The sequence below is a fragment of the Rhinatrema bivittatum genome, chromosome 2 (assembly GCF_901001135.1).
Source record: "Rhinatrema bivittatum chromosome 2, aRhiBiv1.1, whole genome shotgun sequence".
Lineage (NCBI taxonomy): Eukaryota > Metazoa > Chordata > Amphibia > Gymnophiona > Rhinatrematidae > Rhinatrema > Rhinatrema bivittatum.
The window spans coordinates 403,691,392-403,718,988 of record NC_042616.1 but is presented as its reverse complement, the minus strand read 5'-3'; the positions used below and the strand labels follow the sequence as shown (position 1 = coordinate 403,718,988).

The 27,597-nt window shown below is 46.9% G+C and overlaps 1 protein-coding gene across 1 annotated transcript in view; it reads right to left on the bottom strand.

The window, feature by feature from the left end:
* ELFN2 (extracellular leucine rich repeat and fibronectin type III domain containing 2) overlaps positions 1-27,018 on the bottom strand; it is a 415,547-nt gene extending 388,529 nt beyond the window's left edge. The window contains exon 1 of the mRNA XM_029590056.1: positions 26,904-27,018. The gene's annotated coding sequence lies outside the window, so the exon portion shown is untranslated. The remainder of the gene's footprint in view (positions 1-26,903) is intronic.
* Between the last annotated feature and the right edge of the window lie 579 nt (positions 27,019-27,597).

Sequence of the window (27,597 nt, the reverse complement as noted above, 5' to 3'; positions counted from 1 at the left end):
GTCTCGCCTGTCTTCCTCTTTCTGCAATCTCTTGGAGTTTATGAATGCTAACCTTTTTTCCCTTTCCTTTTCAGCTACTTCTTTAGAAAATTAAAACATATTTTTCCTTTTCCCTTTATTTACATTCCTAACAAACAGGTCTATCCTGTAAAGTGCGGCCGCGTTTACCCTGCTCCTAAGCCGCTTTTTACTCCGTTTTCGGCCGCGTTAGCCCTTCCTGCGATCCCGAATCCCCTTTAACCTACTCCTACCGCGTCCTAAATTCCCCGGGCAACCCCTTCCGCCCGCGGCATGTATATTGCATGCAAACGAGCAAATTAGCTCGATATTGCATGCAAACGAGCGAATTAGCTATTCCCTAGCATCCCGTAACCCGCGCCCCGACTATCGCTATCTTTCCGTGCCGTTTTGTCGCGCGTTTAACCTGCAAACTTACCGCCTACCCTGACCCAGGCGGTAGAGGCATGGGTAAGGGTAGGTGGAAAGCTTTCCCCCAGCCCCCGCTCACCTGCCCCGGCCGCGATCATGGGTGCCGGTCTCCGTGGCAGCCCCAGTCCTCTCCCCTGCTCCCGAAGCCAAAAAAAAAAGCAGAAAAAAGCGAAAAAAACGTTGCAGCCCCCCTCCGATGTCCGGACTGGGGCTGCCACGGAGCTACAACGGCAAAGCACAACGGGGAAGCAAAAAAAAACCAAAAGCAATTTTGGTTTTTTTTTCCAAAAGCGACAATTTTGGTTTTTTTCCAAAAGCGACTTACTTTTGGGATCTGTCAAGATCCCAAAAGTAAGTCGCTTTTGGACGCTTGCACAACTTACTTTTCTGAAGCCATCAGCAGGAACACGATCTTAGCTCCTCTTAGCTCCTCCCGACGAAGACAAAGATGGCCGCCTGCACGGGGGGAAGCATACAATTGGCCGCTGAAGACGTGACGTCACGACGTTTGGCGTCACGGGATGTGACGCCACGTCTTGAGCGGCCAATTGTACGCTTCCCCCGTGCAGGCGGCCATCTTTGTCTTGAGGAGCTAAGAGGAGCTAAGATCGTGTTCTTGCTGATGGCTTCAGAAAAGTAAGTTATGCAGGCGTCCAAAAGCAACTTACTTTTGGGATCTTGACAGATCCCAAAAGTAAGTCGCTTTTGGAAAAAAAACAAAATTGTCGCTTTTGGAAAAAAAAAACCAAAATTGCTTTTGGTTTTTTTTTGCTTCCCGTTGTGCTTCGCCGTTGTAGCTCCGTGGCAGCCCCAGTCTGGACATCGGAGGGGGGCTGCAACGTTTTTTTCCGCTTTTCTTTTTGGCTTCGTGAGCAGGGGAGAGGACTGGGGCTGCCACAGAGACCGGCACCCATGATCGCGGCCGGGGCTTTTTTTCGTTTTATTTTTTTTTTGCTTCGCCGATCTCAGTGTCTATTCTACCCTCCTCCTGGAGCAAGGCTGCTTTTCGCGCCCTGCTCCGGGAGGAGGGGAGAACAGACACTGACATCGGCAAAGCAACTTCCTGGTATCTGTCATTTCAAATGACATTTGAAATGACAGATACCAGCGTGGCGTGAAGCCTTAGGCCCGCGCACCCAGGATACTGTATAGGCGCTCTATCCAGTAAAATGGGTTGCGCGGGCCTAACACTTCACGGGCACTTATTAGCCGCGGCATGCATTTGCATGAAATTAGAGTTCAGGATCGAGCGGTAGGTGAGCTGCAATGTGCGGGCGGTAACCGCGGGTGCCGTAGGCACTAACGCAGCTCTTCCTACCGCTCGGTACTGGATAGGCCTGAAAAAGATTAGTTGCCCTTATACCTCTCTTTTTAGTTTTGCTCACTGCCCTTCTACTTCCCCTAGATTTTCCCATCCAGCTAACAACTTCTTGAGGTGCTCCCCCATATCGATACCCTTGCACCAGCCCTGAGAGAGTGCGCCACACCCAGACTCCCACCATTCACCCATCTCCCAAATCCCCCGGGGGCAGCTGCTGGGAAAGGGTGGGAGGCAGATGGGAGGCACACTATCTGCCACTCCTTTGGGAACCCTGATCTCTGTGTTCCCCAGTATTTCAAATCAGTGAATGGGCAGATTCCATGGGGGACCCTTCCCTTGGCCCCCCTCAGTAATTTGACCTATGCTGTGCCTATGGGGGAGGGGTGGCACCATCTCATCCCTCGCCTCAGGCAGCAGATTGTCTTGAGCCACCCCTGCTAGGCACCCCGATCCCCACCCCTTAGGAATGTCTCTTTTTGATCCAACTAAAAGGTTGAGAACTGTGGAAACCCCATGCCTACTTTTAAACCAGCCTGGCTAAAAGAGGAGAGCAACTTTTAGCCAGGCTGGTTTACCCAAGTAAGTCCCAATTTAACGAACAAATGACTTTGAAAATTGTCCTGGGAAACTGCATTTCATTCAAATGAATATTGAATTATCTCCAGCTATGTCAGGGCTGTCTTTGGTAGAGCTGTCACCGTCACAGCGCCTCTGTGAGGCCGTCAGCCACTTTCGAAGCAGCAGAGCGGCATCTGATAGCTGAAGATCCCTGCATTCCAATTGGAGAGCATGGCTGAAAGCTCTGAAGGTGCGTGAAGCAATGTGTAAAATAAGCAGGGCTGAGAGCATTTCCTAACTGTGCACAGACAGCTTAGAACCACTGAATTTGGATCTACTTTTGGCCCATTATCATCCGTCAAATTGCCCAAGTAAGAAAAATCCCTTTTTGCACTTTTGCACATAACAGGTGTCAGCCATAGAGACATACAGTACGGTGACAGATGACAATGCAAGGCCCATCGGGCCATCTTCCCTTCCCGCTACAGTACTGCAGATCCTGCTTGATCTCTGGTTTTACTTTGTTTCCTTGCAATTAAGGATCCTCTGTGCTTTTCCCAGGCTTTCTTGAATTCTGCTACTGTTTTTGCCTCTACCACCTCCTCTGGGAGGCTGTTCCATGCATCCACCACCTTTTCCGTGAAGAATGCTTTCTTGTGTAATCCCTGAATAACTGCTGAGTCTAGAACCTTCTTTCCACTGAAAACATTTTTTTTTTTTTTTACTTCTTGTGCATTATTTATCACTTCAGGGTATGTTAATGTTTTTATCATATCCCCCTCTCCTCCAGCATTCACAAGTTTAGGTAACTTAAGTCTCACTTTTTGTGAAGACTCTGCCCATTTGTAGTGGCCCATCTTTGACCTGCCTCTGGTGTCCATTCATTTTGAGGATGTGACCTCCAGAACTGGACACTACTCCAGATTCAGACTCAACAATGACTTGCACCTCCCTTTTTTTTTTTTTTTTCCGCTGGTTCCACCTCCCTATGCGGCCTGATTGCCTTGTCGCACTGTTTTGCAACTTTTGAGATCATCGGATAGGATCAGCCCAAGATCTCTCGATTGTTTTGGCGCACATCAGGCACCGCTCTCTTGGATGTCTTTGCCCCAAATGCATGACTGAGCACTTTAGTTTTTTTTTTTCATTAAATCTTAGTTGGCAAATTCTCAATTAATTCTTAATCATTCTTAGCTCACTCCTTATTTTTTTCCACTGCATTTGTAGTGTTCACCTTGTTGCAGGTCTTCGTGTTATTTGCAAAAGATAGATTTTCCTACTAAGCCCTTCTGCGTTATCCCTTTATGAAAATATTGAATAGAACAGTGCACAGGGCTGATCCCCTAAGGCACTCCACTGGTATCTTGGAATGAGTTCCATTTATCACTATTCTTTGCTGACTATCACTCAACCACATCTTAATACAGTTTACCACCTCGGGGCCCACCCATAGGCTGCTCAATTTATATGAGTCTTCTATCAGAAACAGTGTCAAAAGCTTTACTGAAATCTGCGTATACCCGCATCCAGTACTCTCCCTTGGTTTAATTCTCTGGTCACCCAAACAAATTGATCAGATTTGTTTGACGTGATCTTCCTCTGGTAAAGCCATGACGCCTCAGAACCTGGGATCTGCTATTCAAGGTAATCCCTTAGCCTTTCCTTTAATAGTGTTTCTGGTCAAAATACCCAATATTTCAGCACAGAACCTTCAGCAGCTGCCAGAAAAAGAAAACCAACACCACTTTCTTCATGCTTGAACATGTTCTTCAGTTGTTTTCCCTCAATTTCAGCTTCTCTTTTTTTTTTTTTCTTCTATAGATTTTATGGATCTAAAATAGGGATGGGCAAATTACAGCCCATGGTCCAAACCCAGCCCGATTGCAAGCCTTTTCTGGCTCTCCTAATCTTTCTGCCCCCTTATCTCCGGCCCACCGACACCTCGAAATGGTGGTCACCAACAGCGGCGTGACATCACGGTCCTTTGCTGACGTCAACGTGCGCCGGCAGCAGCGGCGTCTCTTTCATTGCTATCTGGAGCAGGGCAGGAGCCAGCCGGACAGGCTTCCTTTCCCCCAATGGGGGGCACTAGATTTCACAGGGCATGGAAAGGCTCCCACCCCCCTCCCAATGGAAACCTTACCCAACAGGGCCTCTCCTCCACGGCATTTGGGAGGGATAGGGGGCCCAGGCTTAACTGGAGGGGTGTGGGGGGGTGTGGGGAGCACATATTGCCACTGCAGTGAAATTGCTGGTTCAGAGACTGATCCCTTGTGCTGATTTGTACTTCTCTGAGAGACATGCTAACACTAGTTTGTTTTTTGCCACTGTGGATCCTGTTTTGGTTCTCTCACTGTACCATTCATGGAGTCTGCTTGCCACTGTGGGTCCTGTTTTGGTTCTCTCACTGTACCATTCATGGAGTCTGCTTGCCACTGTGGGTCCTGTTTTGGTTCTCTCACTGTACCATTCATGGAGGCTGCTTGCCACTGTGGGTCCTGTTTTGGTTCTCTCACTGTACCATTCATAGAGGCTGCTTGCCACTGTGGGTCCTGTTTTGGTTCTCTCACTGTACCATTCATGGAGTCTGCTTGCCACTGTGGGTCCTGTTTTGGTTCTCTCACTGTACCATTCATGGAGTCTGCTTGCCACTGTGGGTCCTGTTTTGGTTCTCTCACTGTACCATTCATGGAGTCTGCTTGCCACTGTGGGTCCTGTTTTGGTTCTCTCACTGTACCATTCATGGAGTCTGCTTGCCACTGTGGGTCCTGTTTTGGTTCTCTCACTGTACCATTCATAGAGGCTGCTTGCCACTGTGGGTCCTGTTTTGGTTCTCTCACTGTACCATTCATGGAGTCTGCTTGCCACTGTGGGTCCTGTTTTGGTTCTCTCACTGTACCATTCATGGAGTCTGCTTGCCACTGTGGATCCTGTTTTGGTTCTCTCACTGTACCATTCATGGAGGCTGCTTGCCACTGTGGGTCCTGTTTTGGTTCTCTCACTGTACCATTCATGGAGTCTGCTTGCCACTGTGGGTCCTGTTTTGGTTCTCTCACTGTACCATTCATGGAGGCTGCTTGCCACTGTGGGTCCTGTTTAGGTTCTCTCACTGTACCATTCATGGAGTCTGCTTGCCACTGTGGGTCCTGTTTTGGTTCTCTCACTGTACCATTCATGGAGTCTGCTTGCCACTGTGGGTCCTGTTTTGGTTCTCTCACTGTACCATTCATGGAGTCTGCTTGCCACTGTGGGTCCTGTTTTGGTTCTCTCACTGTACCATTCATGGAGTCTGCTTGCCACTGTGGGTCCTGTTTTGGTTCTCTCACTGTACCATTCATGGAGTCTGCTTGCCACTGTGGGTCCTGTTTTGGTTCTCTCACTGTACCATTCATGGAGGCTGCTTGCCACTGTGGGTCCTGTTTTGGTTCTCTCACTGTACCATTCATGGAGTCTGCTTGCCACTGTGGGTCCTGTTTTGGTTCTCTCACTGTGCCATGGAGTATACTTGCCGCTGTACCCTCCACCTCAAGGAGTTCCCAGGGGTCAACCCCCTCCCCCCCCCCCCACTCACCCAGCCCCCCATTCAGATAAGAACCGGTAATGTGGCCCTGTTTAAAACATTTTTGCCCACCCCTGATCTAAAGGGCTGCTGGCAGCTTTTGGGTCTCCTCTGATCTGACTTTCCATTTTGGGGGGTTTTTTGCATGCTGCACCAAGCCCTCTTTAAGTTGCAATATCTCAGCAAAGCATTTGACAGACAAAAGAATGATTCATGCTGGTGGGAGAGCTGAAGTTCTTAGTTTTCAAACTGCAGTTGAACCGATCACAAGTTTATGATGGGAGATCCTAGATCCCAAGCTGAGCACTTTATTACTTATTCTTTTCTTTTCTTTGTTTGAATCTGACACTCTGATTATGATTTAAATCAGACTTTGGATCCTGAATTACATTGAGGATTTCTTTGTCATATTTTAAGAGTTAAATTTTTCCCCATACCGCCCCTATAGGATACCCAAACCCCACTTGTGATACAATTCAGAAAGAGTTAAAACTGCAGCTGCAGAAGGCGCAGCCTCCGCAGGGGGGAAGGGGCCACGTAATCAGAGCTGCCATCCAGGAGTGTAGGTAGGATTGGAGGGGAGAAGGGGGTACTAAGACTGGACGAGCAAGAGTCTTGGCTAAAATGGGCCAATCCCTTGACGGGCAACAGGGGAGGTCCCTGGGGACATAGAACATGGACAGGAAGGGGTTGGGCAGCACCATTTGGGTGCCAGGTAACCAAAGAAGCCTCACCCACAACACCCAATAGGCTGATGCAACGAGGACCGCAGGCAGGGGGGGGGGTAGAAGGGGAGGGAGTTGTCACAGCAGCAGCTCCTCGCCTGCACAATAAGGGGGCACTAATCAAACAGTTATGCTCAGGTGCCATTGGATAGCGGGTGCCTATGGCCATGGGCACTTTAGCATCCCATGTTCTGATTAAGAGGGGGCCCCTGGGCAATCATCAATGGCAAGATTCTAGTGTTTCCTCGGACCATGGTAGGGGGTGGCCTGGGGAAGGCCGTAAAAGGTGAGGGGGAGAGGCAAACAGCACGGAGTGGCTGTCATCGCGTGCCCTTGGCGGGAGCATTCACGGAGCAGATGCTTCTGGGCACCCATCTTACTAGCTGAGGGATTAGTTGGGGGAGATTCAAGTTGCATTGGATATGATTCCCACTCCTTGCCACTGGAGGGGGGGTTTAGGTGAAGGGTTAAAGCTCACCGTTAAGCTTATTATTATGTTGCTTTTACATTTGCATTTTATGTATGTTAAATCAAGCTGCTGTGGCCGTTTCATCCACTAGATAAAGAAGCTGAAGAGGCTTATTTGAGTATGGAATAATGTGGTTATTGGGAAAGGGGGAATTCGGCCATACCGGGCAGATGGTACGGCACGCCCAGGTTAAGTTCCACTAAAGAAGGTTTCTGCAGGAGCTGCGGCATTAATGAATGAGCACAAGTGAAGACTGGAAGAAGTATCTGAGCCACAGGCTGCCTTCTCTCCTTGTGAAATTGTCTGCAGCGGCATGGTTTGCAGTACAGCATTAACGGCTAATGGAGGAAGGGAGGGGAGGGCTCTGTTGAAACTGTGTGGTTCAGTTTGATATATATATATTTGAAATAAGCAGGCTGAAGACCTTGCTGTTTGCCCGCTGAAGCATATTGAGTCATCTGTGGTGCCTGGGAAGTTAACCTGTGCCGTATCTGCAGGGAAATAGACACCAGGAAGAAATAGAGTGATTTTCCAAGCTGCATTTTTTTTCTTCTCCATTTACCTGCCAGCATTTCATATAATCATATCCCCTTGGTAAGCAAATACAACTAAATCAAGCTTTTTGAGCTCAATAGCAACAGATATTTGTTGAAGAAGAAAAAAAAAAAAAAAGCAGCAGTCATAAAAACTGATGACAAAAACCATGGTTTTCTGGTAGAAGCTAGCAGCAGTGTTTTTCCTGTGGCGGTGGGAGACCCCTCCAGGTCACTTCTTCCACAGATAGCCAGGCGATACTTTTTATTAATCCTCATGCATTGTCCTCAACTGCTTTATAAAACCCTATTAATCTTGGGAGCCCCGTAGTGCCGGGTTTGCCTTTGTTTATCAATAAGTTTCATGCTTGTGGATTCTGATTTATTTCATTCGGCTGACTTCTATACGAACAGAATGGAGCCTTTCCTTTGGCTACTGAAGCCCTGCAATCATAGGATTAATGTGGTGCAGCCCAGCCTGCTACAGCCACCCTACAGAGTATTGCAGCAGGACAGCACCACCATCCTATCAGAAGCCAGAGAACTGCCATCCTACCGTGACTGGATGTGTCATAAACCTGTCTGTGTGCCAGAGGATCCTCTCCCCTCCCCCAGGCTGTTCATATGGCCAACAATATAGATGGAGGGGGCAAGAAGAAAAGCATGACATGTTTGCTGAGCAGCGAGGAGAAGCAGTGTTTGGGAGCCAGTCAGTGCAAATCCTGCTCTTGCAGTCAATAAAATTTGCAGGGAGCAAGGAGCCTCTAGAGAACGCCAGCGCCATGCATTCCTGGGTGCAGAAAGTTTGGCGAACGACTGGTCCTAACGCTTTTGAATGTGGCTGCGCTGGCAACCAGATCGAAGTGGATCAGCTCATTCCAGGAGAGACAGTAACACCTAACCACCTATGACTGCAAACTGGTAACTGCATATACAGTGCTGCGTGTGTTGTGTAGTGCTGTAGAAATATTAAGTAGTTGTAGGAGGAAGATTGACACTCCCCATTGGGAAGGGTCAGGGGTCACTGGAGTTAATAAAACCTCTGCATCTATGTGGATGCAAGGGGAGACGAGGAGAATTTGAGAGTCAGACTTCACAAAGGATTGAGGGACTGAGTGTCCCTCCTATGGATGACATTTGGAGGTTTTTCCCTTCACAGGAAAAAGATCAGGAGGAATGTGCTGTCTCTTAACAGAGATGTGATGGTGAAGAGGCAGAAATTCAGGAGTCCAGAAGCAGTAAAGTGCTATGGGAAGCTTTAAATCTGGTGGTCCAAGAAGGAAAGGTTTGCCTCAGAAACAGATTTGTGAGAGGATAGGCCTTTGGGAGTTCAAAAATTGTTTGCCAGATGAAGATCCAAAGGAGCTGCTAATTAGAGGTAGGAAAGGGGGGAATTTTCATTTTGTTTTTCGTTTCGTTTTTGGGGTTGGGTTTTTTTTTTTCAAAAATCTCATATCGTGGAATGTTCATTTTGTTTCTTTAGTTTAAAAAAATGAAATAAATATTGAAACCTCTCCAAAAATGGAAAACCAAAAAGAAATGGGGCTTCCTGTGCCCCGCACCCATCCCTCCCACCCGGAAAAATGCTGGGGCCGGGATCCTCCCTGGCCTCAACTTACCCAGTCCAAGGGGGATCTGCAGATGAGGCCTAAGCCCCGCCCAAACCGGGCCTTGGGTAGGGGCCTAAGCCTAGATCACGCCACCTACCACAGTCTAAGCCTATGCAAAGACGAGACTTCAGCCTGGGAACAGACATCAGGGACAGTTGGTCCTAAAGCCTCAGCCATGTGTAGGCCTAGGCTGGGGTAGGTCACCGTGACTTCAGCCTAGGACCTATGTAAAGCCCAGGCTTGAAGGCCTGACCCTAAAACTGGGCCTCAGCTTAGACCAGGGCATTGGCCCAGGGCCATTGCCGTGGCCCGCCGGGTATTGACACCAGAGCCTTGGCCTGGACCCAGCTAATTCAACTGTCATACATCAAAATGCTGCCCTCTGACTCAATGATCTGAGCAGATAACGTCGGTTGGTGAAGAATAGCTGAAGAAAGAAGATGCAGAAAAGAGCTCTGAGGCCTGGTCTTCGGGCCTGAGCCTGATCCTTGGCCAAGACCCAGGTGTCGGGACCTGGCCTCCCGTCTAGGCCCTGATGTCAGGCTTATCTCCAGGCCTTGGCCCCAGCGTCAGCATCCGGCCTTCAGGCTGGATCGCGACGTCAGTCCTGGGCCAGGCTCTGGTCTAGGCTGAGGCAAGACATCAGGACCTGGCCTCTGGGCTAGGCCTCGGTGTCAGTCCAGGCTGTTACATCGGGCCTGGATCTGGGCTTTGGCCTCCAGGCTAGGTTCTGATGTCAGGAATCAGCTTCTGAGTCATTTGCAGTGTTGGACCTGGGTCCAGTCTCTAGCCTACGCTGAGTCTCAGGCATTGGATTCAGGCCAAGGCCCCAGCATCAGGACCTGGCCTTTCAGGCTGGGCTGCAGCTTCAGGCCTAGGCTGGGCCCTGTCCTAGACTGAGGCCCAGGCATGGGACCTGGCCTCCAAGCTATTCCCTGGCCTTGGGACCCAGCCTCAGCTGCCAGGCCATAACATAGGGCATGAGTCCGGGCTTTGGCCTTCAGGCTAGACCTTGGCCTTGGGACCCAGCCTGTTTCATGCCTGGGTTCAGGCCCTGGCCTAGGCTGAGGCCCAGGCATTGGGACTGGGCCAGGATGCAGCATCGGATTTAGTAAGTATAGGGGTGGTTGTCGGGAAATTTCCCGGACCTGGGGCCAGGGTCTAGGCCAAGATCCCGGCATCACATTCCAGTCTAGGCCTGACCAGTGATTTTTTTTCAAAAAGGTGTTTCAAAACAAAATGAGACCCCAATGAAATTTCGTCAGAATTTTACTCGTTTTGTTTTGAAAACGATCCGAAACAAAATAGGAAATTTTGTGTCATTTCCTATTTCATTTCTCCCAAATGCCCATCCTGCTGCTTGACCAAACAAAGCAGCCAGAATCTCCCCCGAGAAAAAGAAGTGACAAAAGATACAAGCGATTGTGAGAGAAAGAGAAGATAATAAAAAGGGACTGGGACAGTCCGGGGAGGAAGGGTACTGGTCCAAACAGCTTTACTATTTTGTGGATTTTGTGAAGTGCTCAAACGGAAGACTCAATTTGGGAACTGTTTTGGACTGTTTATTTCCCTGCCATCACATACAGTAAAGGACGTTATTTTTAAGCAACAGCCTTGGAGTTCGTGTGATATTTTTGTGATTCTGCTGGACTGGTGCAGAGGAAGAGCCTCTGTGTGAAGGAAAAAAATCCCTAAGGGCCTTGAAAAGTAGATCTTTTCCCCCTGTGTGGGAACCCCTGGAGGTCCTGGGTCCTTGCATGATCTATAACCCTCCCTGTATGCCCCCCGTGCCCAAAGAGATGACCAGGTTGGAGGAGGTGTGTGCGTATCTGGACTTTTTATTGCATTTTTAAGTTGAAATTGCTTTCTTTTACTGTGAGCATATTTTTCTGTGACAGGCTATTGGACGGGTGTGCTAAAATCTATTTTGCAGGTACTGCAGCTTCATAGAAAAAAAAATCCAAATCAGTGATGACTGTAAACTGAAAATTGTGGGGAATTCTGTTGGGCGTTGAGCAGGAATCTGAAAAGCTTCTTGTCTAACCCCATCCCGGTAAAAGAACCTGCATGTTTTGTATTCAGGGAATATTTTATTTATTGGCAAATAGAATAATCAGAGAGGGTGTTACGTTCCCAATGACCTTAATTTCTTAGAGGTTATCTTTGGTAAACCTTTAATAAAGCAAGCTTAAAAAAGAAAAAGTAGTTATAGTACAGATTACAGAAGGCATGCTAGAAGACGAGGTAGCAATTGGCTATAGTCAGGACGAGCAAAATACGAGAGGACTGGAACAGAAGGAGGACAAACGTAGGAATCGGGACAGGAAGATGTTTTTTTTCTTCTCATTCGTGTCAGCCCAGCACTACTTCATCCTTATTTGTGCAGTACTGCTGCACTGTCATTGTCAGCTCAACAGCACTGGAAGATTCCCTGTAAGTTTTCGGACAACATTGCCCATGTGGAGACAGCAGGGTTGATAGCTTTTTTTTTTTTTTTTTTTTTTAAAGCATCAACAGATAACACAACCTTTGCTATGTTTTTCAATAGCAAGCGCCTGTGACGGCCCGCTGGCAAACAGCACAGCAAACATACACATTCTGTGAACAAACCAGAGCTAATTCATCCACAACACTTCTCAACTACACCATTTACCAGCCCGGGGGGGTTAAAAGAAAGTCAATGGTACACTTTTCAAAGGTCAGTAAATATAGGAGACGACTTCTACAATCTTTTGCTATGCGGATATAGCATTAGTACCAACAAAATGCTAGTCTCCAGCGGCAACTGCAATGTTTATTCTGCCTCAAGGCTCTCTAACTATTACCCTGGATAAATAAGCATGAAAGACCAAAACTTTCCTTGTGTGAGGAAACTTATTTGAAACATGGGATCTAGAAAATGTCAATGATGGTCATGATGGCAGAGCAGTAGCCAAAGAATTCCCATATGTTGCCATTGCTATGTCATCCGCCCAGCTTGCTTTGTTCAGTAGTATGTTGGAGTCACAGTGCTTCCCTCGGGACTTTGGTCAGGCCCTGCCAGAAGCTCCAGTAGAGTTCTGAACCTTCTCTAATAGCAAAATACTTTCGGCATGGCACGTTACCCAGACGCTCCTTCTTGAAGGATTTTGCAGAAGCAAACTTTTTTTTCATTTGCCGAGAAAGGCCCCGGAGTGTAAGACCATCATCTTGTTTGGTTTAGCTGTACTATGCTGGGATGGCTATGATGAAAGGCTGTGTGCCTTTCAAAGGTCTGCTGGAGTCAGAGTTGTTTTTGAGGCAAAGAATTATAAATGGAGTGGGGATCTCTTGGATTTTGGAAGAGGGCAGGATTTATTCTGCTTTTTTTCCCCCAGGTACAGAATACAATGCACGAGGAAGTAAACTGGGCAGTCTAGAGGGGGGGGGGGTCTTACAGTCCTTCTCTGTTGTCATAGTCTATATTTCAATTCTGCTTAATCAGTTTCTGCAGGAGGTAGAACACATTTCCAGAACTGAAGTATTACATTATCTCTTTGTGTATGGAGAGACAAATTATGGACATAGAACCCAGACGTACCCCACAAGAAAGAAGAGGCAGAGGAAACGCTAGAAAAAGGAAAGAACGCAACCAGATCTGTATTCCAGAGGCACCCAACATGTCTGTGTTATCTCCACATCGAGCCAGTGCTCACTAGCAGCATATCCCAGATTACCCTAACAGAAGAGCATTGATTGGTAGATATTATGAAGTCTCCGTTGCTCTTCTTGTACAATCCTTCCCAGCGGAGGATTGATATTCTTTCACGACTATCCCATCTGGGGGTCCGAAGATAGCCAAGGAGGCCGATCCAGGGTCAACAAACTCCGCTGCAGCTTGGGTATGTATTTCCAAAGGGGATGCAGTCGTTGCTTTGGTCCGGAGCACTGCCAAGGCCAACTCAACAAAAGACTAAGAGAAGAAACCTGGTTTATGTGGGTCACAGTGGACTAGGGAAAGGACTTGCGCTTACTGCATCCTATTTGCTGGGGTGCTAATAATGAAAACGAATATGACGAGATTTCTTTTCATGTACCGTGTTACTTGTTATGACAAGACTGGCAGATTACGTTCTTGTGCTGGAGACAACGGTCTCCATTCAGGATGAATTCTGTTCATGCATCACAGAGAACTGTAGCTACATATGGCCAGTCTGAAGGGTGCTGTGAGGCTGCTGCTGCTTCTGCAACCAAAAAGGGAGAAAACCAACAGGATGAGAGGTGTGGATTTGGAGGGCAGATTAGCTCTTGTCTTCTTTGCTCTGTCTGCTCCTCTGTCTGCCTCACACAGCCCTCCTCTGCAGGCTGCCGGGTAGAAAAAGGGTTACAGAGCAGGAAGGAGAGAGCTGTTTTCTGCTGAGTTAAATTCCTGGCACAAGCTTTGTGTGCCTGCCTATGGCTAGAGAAGGGGAGAGTGCTGGGGTCAGTCCTGAGGCCGGAGAAGGCCTTAGAGATAGAGGGTGAATACTGGGGTCATCCATGGTTGAGGAGGGGGTGACAGAGAGAGAATGTATGTCTGTGAGTGTGTGGGGTAGGGAGTGAAAGAGTAGCATAGTGATTAAAGCAGCAGGCTGTAAACCATGGAAGCCAGGGTTCATTTCCTGCTGACACTCCATTTGACCATGGGCAAGTTACTTCACACTCCATCGCCTCAGGTACAAACTTAGGGCCTCACTTACTAAGTGTTTTTCCCATAGACACAGAATGAGAGAAAAGCTTTTGTAAATAAGGCCCTTAGATTGTAAGCCCTCTGGGGATAGGGAAATACCTCAAGTACCTGAATGAAATCCGCTTTGTGATGTCACGAAAGGCAGAATTTAAATAAAAAAAACAATGTTGATGCACATATCCCCTTCCGCTCATGGTGACTACAACTTAGGTTCCCAGGTATGTTTGCAAAGAGGTGACTGGGTGGGGAAAGGAGCTGGAGAGAAAGTTTGCTCTTTCATACTACCTACAAGCACCATGCACCATAACCGGGCCGGGCAGTGTGCTACAGGAGGTGGGGGAAGTGCTGACATGGTCATAAAAAGAGGCTGGGTTAGAAAGCTAACCAGCTGTGAAGTACAGCTGATACGACGGGTTGGACTTGTGGCAAACGGAGAAATCTAGTGAGAGACTAAGCAGTGAAAAGTTTAGAAACTGGACAAGTGGGCCAGCCCTATGTGTGTGGGGAGAAGAGCCGGCTGTGCAAAGGACTTTAACTAATAGGAGTCACCGGTTGTCGCTGTGCGAGTCCTGAGTGTTAGTGCTGTTATGGCATGGCAGGTTTGCTGTAAAGGTTCTGAGTATTTTTGGCAGGCTTTTGTGGTGCATCACAATGTGCCTGGTAGTGGAGGAGTGAACCTTGTTAGCTTAATATAATCAAAAATCATATAATTCAATAGAAGCAAAAAAAAAAAAGAAAAGGCATTACATCATCATGGCTTAAAGGCATACACTTCCTTTTCAGCTCCTACTGCTTAACAAGCTAGGGATTACCAGGCAGTTGGATAGAGGTAAAGGGTCATGTTTTTGGGACCAGGGTCACACTTGTGTCTACGTATGTGTTATAAATAATAGTGTTGTGTTTTAAATTTTAAAAAATCCCCAAAACATTTAACTGAGCCTCCCAGCTCATAGTGTCATGTGTTGTGCCCAGGGTGAGGGTGCACATTTTCACTTGGCCCTAGATGCCAAATTGCCTGGCAATGGCTCTGCAGCATGATAAAGGGGAGGTGGTCACAAGGCAGACTCCTCACTTCTCCCTCTTTAGAAGGGAGATTGCCTCCTAGGTTATCAGAAAAGATTAAACACAGTTACTGTTTTGTAAACTGTCTCCCCGCTTAAATATTCTCTGGCTCAATTATTTCAATGGGGGGGGGGGTATTAAGATATTTCTTTCTTTTGTTCACCAAATTACCCCCTCCCCCCCTTCTGAGATTTCCAGTGTTGAAATAGAGGCCAAGGCGTTCCTGGTTAGAACCTCTGCCGCCCACAGCAGTTTTATGGTTGGTGCTGAAAAATCTCCAGCAAGCATAGGAAACCTTTTTTTTAACTATTCTTCCCTAATGACGCTACTCTGCCCTCAAAATCAATGAAGAAAAAGAAAATGTTCAGCTAACCAACTTTCCCCATGTGTTACAGGTTCTGCTCTTTTTATGCTTTCCAACATGGAATGCTGGCAAGGCTTATGTAAAAAGGATCAATGGCCGTCTGTCTGTCTGTCTGTCCGAAGGCACAGTAAGGGAGGGGAAATGCATCAGGTTTGGCGCACAGGAAGAAAATGTGAATATCTCGGATACGTTTGAAAGCCAGAAACATCAAGTCAGTATTTATTTTCAGGGAACCGAGCATCCAAAATAATCGCCCTTGCTTTCTATGGGAAATTGTTAGAAGCTGTCCAGACTGTTAGAATACTGAGCAGCGCTCCATTCCAAATGTGTCTCCCCCCCCCCCCCCCCAACCTTCTTCCAGCACTGGGGCACAGAGCAACACCAGCAGAGGCAGAGGCAGGGAAAATAACTGAAGCAGCTGTTGAAGGATGGCACCAAAAGGCACTTTCAAAGCCCTCACACTCAAAGTCACACACACACACACACACATTCTGACACCCACCTCCCCCACCCACACGCCCATCATGCACACTCCACATACACAAACATACATGTTCCCCCACATGCAATTCCATCTAGCCCTACGCATAATAGACTCTCCCACATGCCTCACCTAATCCCCTCACAAACATCCCCATCCCTTTGCTGTCAGATTATTTCCTCCTGATGATCCTGATACACAGTAATTCAGTCCTGTGTGCCATATTTTAGCATGCACTGAAACAACAAAAATAATATTTTTTTTTTTGCGTCAGTTCGGGTAGGCGAGGACCCAACATGAAACAGGAAATATCGTTGATATTTTCGTGCCATTTTAAAATGTCAGCAAACCCCTAATAAACAGAAAGTTTCAGCTTTGTGTCACTGTCCTGAACAATCCAGCGTCCTTCCGTCACCAAGAACAAGAGGCAGACCTCCTACTGATCCAAGAAACATACAGCTTAATGGCATACCAAAGTGTCAGTGTGCTGTGAAGATTATAAAACTGCTGCTCCTTATGTTTATAAATGATGTGCTAGCTAGAAGTAATGACCAGCGGAAAGGTCAAAAATCAGATACAAACAGAAAGCTCTGTCGCTGCCTACTCCTGAATTTCCTATTCTGTTTCATCTTCAGATTCACTTCAAGCTTCTCTGACCTAGTTTGTCCCTGATCAACAAACTGAGAACTACTATAACAGAGGAATCTAAAAAGCAGCAATACAATTTAAGAAATCCCCATAACGTTCACCTGATGTGACCATGGCATTCAGCAGAGCTCACTGAGTGGATCATCGGGCCTGAGCCGTGGGATGGGCACTTTCACAAAGACGCACTGACCTAGCAATCCAACCGAGCAACGCTCCAACTGGAAACAGCTATGCCCAGTAACTTTTTTGGTTTCTTAAATTACATATCTTGGACAAGGGGAGATCTATTGTGACATTGAGAATTGCTACTGCAGGGGGAAGAGCGCTTTGTGGCTTTTGGCTGAAGGAGCGGGATGGCTCCTGGGACACATAACGACACCCTACGTGGAAATGGTGCATTTCAGATTTTTTTTTTTGAAAAATGTTAAAAAGGTGATTTGTACAGATGAACACCGCAAGCCCCAATGCTTGGAACCTTCAGCTGACAATTGTCCCTTCCACACAGACCATTTTGGCTCATTCATGCAGCAACTCAGGAACCATCACAGGAAGTAGGTGCTTAACTCCTGGAATAAGAACATAAGAAAATGCCATACTAAGTCAGACCAAGGGTCCATCAAGCCCAGCATCCTGTTTCCAACAGTGGCCAATCCAGGCCATAAGAACCTGGCAAATACCCAAAACTAAGTCTATCCCATGTAACCATTGCTAATGGCAGTGGCTATTCTCTAAGTGAACTTAATAGCAGGTAATGGACTTCTCCTCCAAGAACTTATCCAATCCTTTTTTAAACACAGCTATATTAACTGCACTAACCACATCCTCCGGCAACAAATTCCAGAGTCTAATTGTGCAGGCATGCAGGAGTTAAGCACCGAGCAGCAAGAGCAGACATTGTAGCACTTGGGAAAGGCATGAGGTATTGAAAGCACTATGGTGAGGGACCAGTTTTCCCGGGGACTTTGGGAATGGGCAACTAGAGAGTGGAGTTGGGAGGGTTGTAGGGGGGTGGTTAACACAGGCTCAACAGTGCAAAGACAAGAGCCGTAGAATAGCTCTGGGAATGTGGAACTGGGGAAGGGGCAGAGGCAGCAGGCCCAGGGCAAAGAGTGGTGGGTGTGTGGATTAGTCCTTGGCGATGAGAGCGGGCCATGGGAAGAGCTGTGGGTGTGTGGATTAGGTCTCTGATGATGAGAGCGGGTCATGGGAAGTCCCCTGGGTGTGTGGATTAGTCCCTGTTGATGAAAGCAGGTCATAAGTGAGGGACAGAGAGTTCCCAGTGGAAAAGAGGGAAGAAGCTATACATAGGCTTTCCCAAAAGAAACCAATTAGATAAGCCAAAAGATGGTAGCCTTGTGCCTAGGGATCAGCCTAATGCCAAAAAAACTGTCACACAAGACACAACTTTTGAGGGCAGTTGTTCAGGAGAATCGGGGGTTGGCTAAGCAGATGCCCATTTTGAAAATGGCTTCATAAAACCAGACTCCATTATGTAGAATTATAATATCTTATTTACTGTTATATTTCTGAATGGTATTGAATGACCTATTACTAAGTTTAGATAAAGTGTACCCATTTTTTGTGCAATTTTCTCAAAATGTGAGTTTTTTGTTTTCTGCTGTCTCCAGGCAAATAATATTAGGTGTAGTAGTAGTGCAGTAATCATTTCTTGTAATGTACCTACTGCTCTGTGTCTTGATGGTAAAACAATAAACAATAAACTATGACTTTATGAATACCTCTATTTTTGCAAATCCTGTTTTCAAACATTTTTTTTTATTCTGCATGAAACAAGCTGAACATGAGCAATAAATGGTTTACCAGCGCTGTGGCACAGATCAGTGTGGCACAGATTTTATCACCACATCTGGAAGGGAACACACAATGATATATCACACCACATCAGATTGTGCTGCATAAATCACATATTTGTACTGAAAGAGTTGCAAAAATTGTAAACCATGCTGAGAACATGGCAAAACCTGAAGGCTCAATGTCTCAAGGTGAATCAAAGCAGACAAGCTCTAAAACCCAGCAAGCTGAGTAGCTTGAAGGTACATACATTCTACTACTTACAACCTATGCTGCTCATTTAATACCAATACCAACAACTGAGATAAAAAAGATTACCAATGTAGTAACCCCAACACTAACTAATATCATAAACCTATCCCTAACTGAAGGATTAATGCCAGATACACTAAAAGGGGCAATCATTAAGCCAATCATCAAAAAGAAAAACAGTGACCCATTAATCCTCATTAACTACCGCCCAGTCTCTAACCTCCCATTATTAGCTAAATTAATAGAGAAAACAGTACAGAAACAGCTAGCTGAACACCTAGACAATAATAACATACTGTACCCTTCACAACACGGCTTCCGAAAACACTACAGCACTGAGACATTACTTCTCTCACTAACAGACAACATACTAAGAGGTTTTGATAACAGTAAACATTACATCCTTATAATGCTCGACTTATCTGCAGCCTTTGATACAGTAAACCACAAAATACTACTAAAAAGACTTGAAGAAATTGAATTATGTGACAAAACAATAAACTGGTTCAGATCCTACCTAAACAACAGGTTCTTTCAAGTCCAGATAAAAAACACATTATCAGAAAAATTTAAACTTGAAACAGGAGTACCTCAGAGTTCAGCGCTGTCTGCTATCCTCTTTAACATATATATGCTACCCTTATGTCATCTGCTGGCAGGCCTAGGGATAATACATTACATTTACGCAGATGACATTCAATTAATTCTACCAAATGGACGACACAATTGAAAAAACATTAAGTCTAGCTAACATGTACCTAGACATAATTAAACAACTACTAAACCAGATGGAACTGGTTATCAACATTGACAAAACTGAATTCCTTCACCTTGAGAGAAAACATACTAAAATCATTCAAACACCGATAACCCTAAGAAATAAACAAAAAATTGAGCTAGCCGAAAAAGTAAGGAATCTGGGAGTAATAATGGACCCAGAAATCAACCTGAAGCAACACATATCTATAAAAGTAAGAGAAGGCTACACAAAACTTATGGTCCTCAGAAGATTGAAACCATTACTCACACCTGCCCACTTCAGAACAGTATTGCAAACACTTATCTTTTCTAGCACTGACTACTGCAACACACTCTTACTAGGACTCCCAAGCACATCAATAAGACCACTCCAGATACTTCAAAATACTGCAGCCAGAATACTAACGGGAAAAAAGAGGAGGGACCATATAACCGAAACTCTAGCAGACTTACATTGGTTACCCATCGAATACAGGATAAAATACAAAGCCTTATGCACCATACACAAACTAATATATGATAAAGAAGCAGACTGGCTAAACACAGCCTTACGAGTACACGTTCCACAAAGAAACCTCTGCTCAGCAAACAAAGCACTACTAACAATCCCTTCAGTAAAGTCAGCAAAATTAACCCAAGTGAGAGAAAGGGCTTTATCATTGGCTGGGCCCATACTATGGAACACGATGCCCACCGAACTCAGATTACAGAATAATCTCAAAACTTTTAAGAAAAATCTAAAAACATGGCTCTTTAAAAAAGCCTTCACTAAAGTGTGTGGAGGGTAGAGAATGAAAGTACAGGGTAATGCAGATGAGAATGAATTTACTCAATCCTACATTTAAGAAGTAATATTTCAAAGAAATAGTAACTCAATAATATACCTGGACTTGACCAACATTACTCAAATAATGATTTTATTTATGAAATTGTAACCGAACTTTATTGGCACCTGTTAGAATGTACGATATCCTACATTTACTTACCTTAGTCTATGTGCCTATTTGTAAACCGTTGCGATGGTATATAACTTAGCGACGGTATAGAAAAGTTTTTAAATAAATACATAAATAAATTTACATATCTACTTAACTGGATAGCAAGCAGTTTCATAGTGCTGCCTATTTATTTAAGAGAAATGGCAAACCTGCCTTAACATCTGACTCTCCCACAAGAAGACTGAAGGAGAACCTTAGCATGGAATTTATTAACCGAACTGAGAGGGGGGTGAAAGACCGATGTGGATGGTCCAAGAGAGGGACTTTGGAGTGATAGTGTCTGGGGATCTGAAGATGGCGAAGCAATGTGACAAGGCGATAACTAAAGCCAGAAAAATGCTGGGCTGCATAGTAGGGATGTGCAGAGGGACGCCATACGTTGCATTCGGGATTCGGATTCGTCGGGGAGCAGATACGTTGCATTCGGCCGTATGGTGCCCCGATTCGTTAATACGTCCATTTCTATTCGTTCCCCCGCTAAAATTAAATTAAGTACAACCCCCCACCCTCCTGACCCCCCAAGACTTACCAAAACTCCCTGGTGGTCCAGCGGGGGGGTCCGGGAGCCATCCCCTGCACTCACACCCTCAGTGCTGGTTTCAAAATGGCGCTGATAGCCTTTGACCTACTATGTCACAGGGGCTACCCATGCCATTGGTCAGCTCCTGTCACATGGCCATCAGCGCCATCTTGTGCTCCTACCATGTGACAGGGGCTGACCAATGGCACCGGTAGCCCCTGTGACATAGTATGGCTAAAGGCTATCGGCGCCATTTTGATTACTGGCAGCCAACGGTCCGAGTGCCAAAAGTCCAGTGGAGGACCGGGAACGACCTCCTGCACTCCGGCCGTTGGATGCCAGTACTCAAAATGGTGCCAATCGCCTTTGCCCTCACTATGTCACAGGGGCCGACGGTCTCTGCTTCGAAGGATTGGAATGGGGCTGAAAGGAAAGAGGAATTTGGATTCAGAGACAACCAACACTTTTTTACAGTCTGGGGTACTAATGCTCAGACATTAAGGAAAAACACAGGACTGCTTCTATGGCCAAGTCCATAAGCAAAGCACATCAAGCAAAGCTGACTGATACATCAGTGTAACCTGCACAGCATGGCACATCCTACCATGGGAAGCTTGCTGGGCAGACTGGATGGACCATTGGTCCTTTTCTGCCGTTATTTCTATGTTTCTATGAGAGCCTACCCCTTTAAAAAAGGAAGCTAGTAGATGTAACCTCGGGGAGCACTGCCTCCCCCCCCCCCCCCCCAACCTCACACACACCCTATCGTGCATGTTGCATTCTAGTGGTCTATGACACTAAACTGTGCCCCGCTTCCCATGGTGGTGAGACGAATCCTCCACTGCATCAGAACCCTGCACTACGTTTGCCAGAGGCTGACGAGGAATGAGTCCCATCTAAAGGAAACTTCTGGACCTTGCAAGAAAGAAAATCCTATAAAAGGCAATCTTCAGTGAGCCCGCACTGCAACGCACACTAGGGCCACTGCAGCCGTGCAGCTGTCAGTGAAATTTTCAGAGAGGAAGTACCCAGGTAGTTTCTCTTTGAGAATTCACTTAGCACAAGGGGCAAAAAAAAAAAAAAAAGGAATGCACACCTTTTGAGAATTCAATTGTACGCTCGTTAGTACAGTCACCCTTTCCCGGGAACGCTTCTTTTTAATCCGGCTAAAAGAAGTGGTGTGCACTGTGCAAGCAGGGGCCGATTTTTAGCCACCACGTCGGGTGCACGTTTTCACCCCGGAGGATCTCGTCAACTAACTCGAAAGGTACCCAGCTGGATCCTTTTGAAAAGTGGCCCCCATAGCCCATACAGCAGCACTGCAATATGCGGTTTATGCAACAGACTCCGACAAGGCGTGAGCAAGCACAGGCTGGAGGGCAGTTTGCCACCCAACAGCAACAAACATCCTTGAGGACCCACTACATGCTCCTTTAGGTCCAAAAAGAAAGAGTGCCATGTAGGACATTCAGATCCCATTGCATTGAAGAGGGTTTTTCAATATAGACGCCTGCAGAAAAAGCCACTCTAGAGGGTCCAACTCTTCTGTGTGCCATGCTCTGTGATCAACCTGCCAGCAGGGACCAGGGAACCTGTGCAGTGCTTTACAAAGAGCTACAGCTGCAAAAACACAATCCTATTAATCCTCCTTTGTTGAACCAAATCTGCCGCTTCTATCTTGGATAAGGAGGGACCCATGTGTCCTTAGAGGTGCTCTGAAGCCACAGCACTAGCTCATATCTTTTAGGTGCTACAGTTAGAAATCGATTCACCCTGCACCCCCTCCTGCCAGGGTCAGCCCTGCCCTCAAGAGCAGTGGCAAGGGGGAGAGGTGTTAAGGAGAAAACAGGACTCAGATAAATGAAGCACAGACCAGTGAAACTGCAGGCCAAGGGATATCCAGGGTGGTACTAGTGGGCTACAGCTTGCCAGAAACCAATTGGGTCAAAGCTGGCTGCTTGGTGTCGGCCGGGGACCACCCAGCAAAACCAGAAGGGATGTAGGGCAACAGCCTTGCTAGTCTGTGGGCAATCCGACTAGTTTTGGTGGCAATTAGTTTAGATTACTGCAAAGGTTGCTGGTAAGACGTGAGAGTTTGAGGGACTGATTGCTGCATTAAGTATAGAAACTTGTATGCTCATCTTACCAAGGCAGCAGAGAAACCAAACAGAGAGACAGTAAGAAGTGACCTAGGAAAGGAGCGATATCCCACAAGTGGTCAGGTTCCCACAGCTGACAGCTGGAGTATATCTTTAACCTTATGGACTGGGAAGACTGGATGGGCCCAATTGGTCTTTACCTGTCACCATCTTCCATGACACCGTGCAGCAGATGAATGGGCCTGAGCCAATGGGTTTGGTTGTTACAGTCCTGGGAGGATATAATTTATAAATGTCACCATACCAAGATGCTATTGCCATGCTGTAACCTCGGTCATCTTACTGCTGCGTTTGCTGCTAGCATGCCAGTGGAGCCACTACTGATGTGAAACCAGTCTCAAAGAATCATATTTCACTGTCACCTGGGCTGAACCTTAAAATTAAAGATCTAGAAGTAGATATTCAAAAGCTATCCATCTCAATGGCAAGTTTTGGTATTTTCAGCCTCTTACCAGCTACATTTTACCCAGATAAATCATTATCTTGCTAAAATCTAGCCAGATAAAAAAAAAGAGGTGTTCCAGAGGCGTATGTGGGGGGAGCTACTTATTCAGCTAAATTAGCTGGGGAAGTAGTGATATTCAAACTTATCTGGCTAATTTTAAACATATGAGGGTATATTCGGCAGCAGAGCCCCCCCACCACTGAATATCCCAGCTAACCGCCAGATACGTCTTATCCAGCTATCTTACTTAACCAGCTGTATCTGCATATGGATCTCCTAGATTAAGTCCTTTTTTTTTTTTTTGCCTGATTTGTTTAAAAATCCCTGTTCTGGAAATGAGCCAGATAATGGGTTTTAAAGAAAAGAAGCATGTGCGTCCCAAGCCTCTGCTTACTTCATTATACTATAAGATTATGTCGCACCATACTGTGCTTTTCCCTATACGGTTCTATGGCTGCGGGATAATCTGCATAACAACACAGAACAGGATTACCGTGCATCATGAGTTTATAAGCCTTCCCCAGCATTGCGTCACCCTGTGCTACCTGTTCATTTTTCCACACCTTGCCAGCTCCTATATCCCTCTGTACAGGGCAATCTAACCAGGCACCAGACTCCGTATTTCACAGTGCATAGCTCTCTAAGATGCTGTCAGACGTTTTGTCCTGTGGCATTTGGCAGTGCGCTGTAATGCCAGACTGAGTATTCCATGTTGTGTGCAGCCATGACAGAGTGCCACCATTGTATGCTTGTTGTTGTTTTTTGTTTTTTTCCCTGTTTGACCTGGCACAAATCAGAACTAAGCCTTCATTCAAAACTACCCAGGGATTCCTCCTCCCGCTCCATTTTATATCTCCTCCCAGCTTGCTTAATCCATTCAATGTAGTGTGATGGCCCTCAGCCAGGGACCACGTCCAGAACTGCCACCGTGGGTCCTGAATCCATCCACCAGACATCACCATTGCATAACAACTATGACTTTCTCCCCCACCCCAAAGGGCTGTGAACACTGCCTCTGCAGCATCCCCAACCCTGGCTGACCCAAGGCATGGAAAATCTGAGCCAGGAATTGAACCCCTTGCCTTCTGTGTGGCAGTGCATATTTGCATAACACTGCCATTGAGCAATCAGGCATCCCCATTGCAAGGTATACTAATGTGAAGCTCTAGCCATATTCCATGGCACAAAAAACTGTAACATGATGCCAGACGTTATATCCTTTTACACTGTGAAGTGAAGCCAGATCCTATAGCCTGGCCTGGTAAGATGGTGCCAAACTGTATACTTCATGGTAGGGGGCTCTGTAATATGTACCAGGTTGCATGCCTCCTGCTATAAGGCAGTGTGACATGGTACTAGGCTCTATTTTCTGTTATATATGCCCCTGTAATATGGTGCTGAGTTCTATATATTGTTGTACAGGGCACTGTACTATGGTGCCAAGTTGCAGAATGTATTGTAGATGTCACTGTAATCTATATCCCTACATGGCACTGTAATTTAATACTAAGTTAATACTAAGTGCCCTTGGATATGGTGCCAGAGCTCCTACAGCACTGTATATAGCACAGCAATATGATTTCCGGTTGTACAATACATCTCTTAATATACAGTACATGGTGTCAGCAGCAGCGACAGGTGGTGCAACAAGCTCTGTTTCCCCTCCATTTGCCTTCTGCCCCCTTCCCTCATCTCCACCCTTCTTCCTCCATTGTCCCCTCCCTCCCTGGACTCCTCTATCTAACCCCCAGCATCCTGCTCTGTTACCTTTCTTCATCTCTTGTCTCTTAATTTATTTCCACTGGTGCAGCTGCACCCTACCGTAGCTTTACATGCGCTACCACTGGTAGCCAGGCTCTGTATCCCCTTGTATACAGAACTACAATATGGTCCAGGTTTTCGTATCGTATGATACGTTTCATTGAATTTAACATCAGACTCATGCCTGATTTCACAGTCTGCCAATTTCATTTTCTCGTTATGGCTCCCTAATGTTTCCAAAACATTTAAATATCTTCCGAGTAAATCAGCAACCTGCAGGTATGATTGCTGTGAGGAGTCTTTAAATGTGCATCATGGCAGCGTTCATTCTTCCTGTCCCGGGAGTTACATGACTCAGAAATGCATTGAACTCCTAACTCCCCCATCCCGGGGTGCCACTGAATCATTCAGCTGCTTGCCACAGAGGCTTCTACTATGGATTCCACCTCCAGGACCAGGAAAGTGCACCATAGAAAATGTGACCACGTTTGACTGACTGGTGCAGGAAAGGAAAGGGGCAAGTAGACATGCATGCCTTTTAGCACATGAACAGAGGCAGGCTGGCACGCACGCCCAGCGACAGACATGCCCAGAGACACACACACACACACGACTGCAGGTACAGATGGACAGACCTACACAGCCATAGGGACACAAACACAGTGGCACACATATGCTGTGCACACAGACACATTCACTCCCATGCACAGAGGTACACATATCCTCCAGATGCATGCACAGACATAGAAGAAGCGCCCCAGCGCTGGGACAGAGTTGCATACATGACAACGGATACGCATGTACCCCAGCCCCCCATTAAACAGGAGACATGACTAATCTCTGTGCCCGGACACCCATCATGCTTCATTGCCACCCACCCACCCACCACCACCACTTTCCCTGTTCTTCTCCTCCATCCTCGTAGCAGCAGCCCTATCAGTCCCCAGAACTACAAAGAGACACCCATTCGTTTTGCATTTCCTTCTGCACGGTTCTGAGGTTTGCGGAAGACGAGGAGGGGGGGGGGGGGGAGGGAGGGGACCCCGAGTCCCATCAAAGTTCATTCAGGGAATGACTGACAATGGAAGCCTTAAGCGAACCCTTCTTCCCATACCGGGCATGGCCCCCTCCCCGGCAGCTCTAGGCTGGTCGTAAAATTGCGTCTATTAATCTGGCTGGCTAGTGGGGTCCCGAGAAACAAGCTTCCAAAATCGAGCCCCCCCTGCCTGCCTCAGGCTGGGCGCCGGACCCTGCTGCTCCTTCCCAGCTGCAGCTGCAGAACGCGAGCAGAGGCTCGAACGCCGTCCATCCAGCCTCCTCCTGCAGCCCTCGTATGCACAGAGACCTCCTGCAGCCAAGAGGGCTCTCTCCCCCTCCCCCAACACACCCCCTTCCACGTCCCATTCCTTCCGAGTTCGTTTTCCTCCATCTGTCCGTCTCTCTCCCATTCCCCCTCCCCCCCCCCCCCCCCTCCACACTCCGTGCACCAGCAGAGGTGGATCTCCCCGGGAGAAAAGACAACAAAAAGGGGACAGAATTCGCCGCCACCCGCGCCAGGGAGAGATGCAAGGGGCTGCTGTCAGCCTCTCCTTCCCTCCCTGCACATCACCTGCCTTGAAATTGGCAAAAGATGAAAAGAAAAAGAGAGAGAGAGAGAGAGAGAGAGACTGGCCGTTCATCTATTTGCAAAATCGCCACCCCTCCAAAAAAAAAAAATAATAATCAACGCAACAGAGAAAAGAGAGAAATACCTCCTTCCGCTGCGTCTCCTCCTCGGCTGGGGACAGGAGGTGGAGGGAAGAGGCTCTGGTGCCTTGCTCTGGGGTTGCTGAATGCCTCCGCTTCCTCAGGCTGCCTGCCTGGCGCTGGCGGTGTGTGTGCGCACGCTCGCCCGTGCTGCTGCTGCTGCTGCTCCTCGTACTGCTGCTGCTCTTTCAATCACGTTTAGGGGTTTTTTTCCCCTTTCTTTCTTCACAGCTGTTTTATTCCACAAAGGCACATATTAAAGAAGAAAAAACTGAGCGTGTTAGAGACAAGAGAAGACTAGGCGGAGACTAACAGAGAGAGAGAGAGAGAGAAGGAGAGACTGGGGCTGTGATTGCTCCTATATCACTGGGGGCAATTAAAACAACAAGAATTAAAATAAATAAATAAATAAATAAATAACCAAATAAATAAATAAATAAATAAAAAACAACCCTGTCATCCTCGGCGATTCTTAGCTCTGACTGAAAAGGCTCCAGCCAGGAGGAGTGCTCCTCTGGACGCACTGCTAGTACCTCTGCTGCCTCCCACAGCTGGCAAAGCAGCTGGGAAGAAAGAATTCGAGAAATCCCTCTCTGTCCCCATCCAGCCCTGCGTTTCCAGGCTTTGCTCCTCGTCCGGGTGCTCTGGTGGATGGCGCTTGCAGGATTCTAGTTCACCCCTGGGCTGGAAGAGGCATTT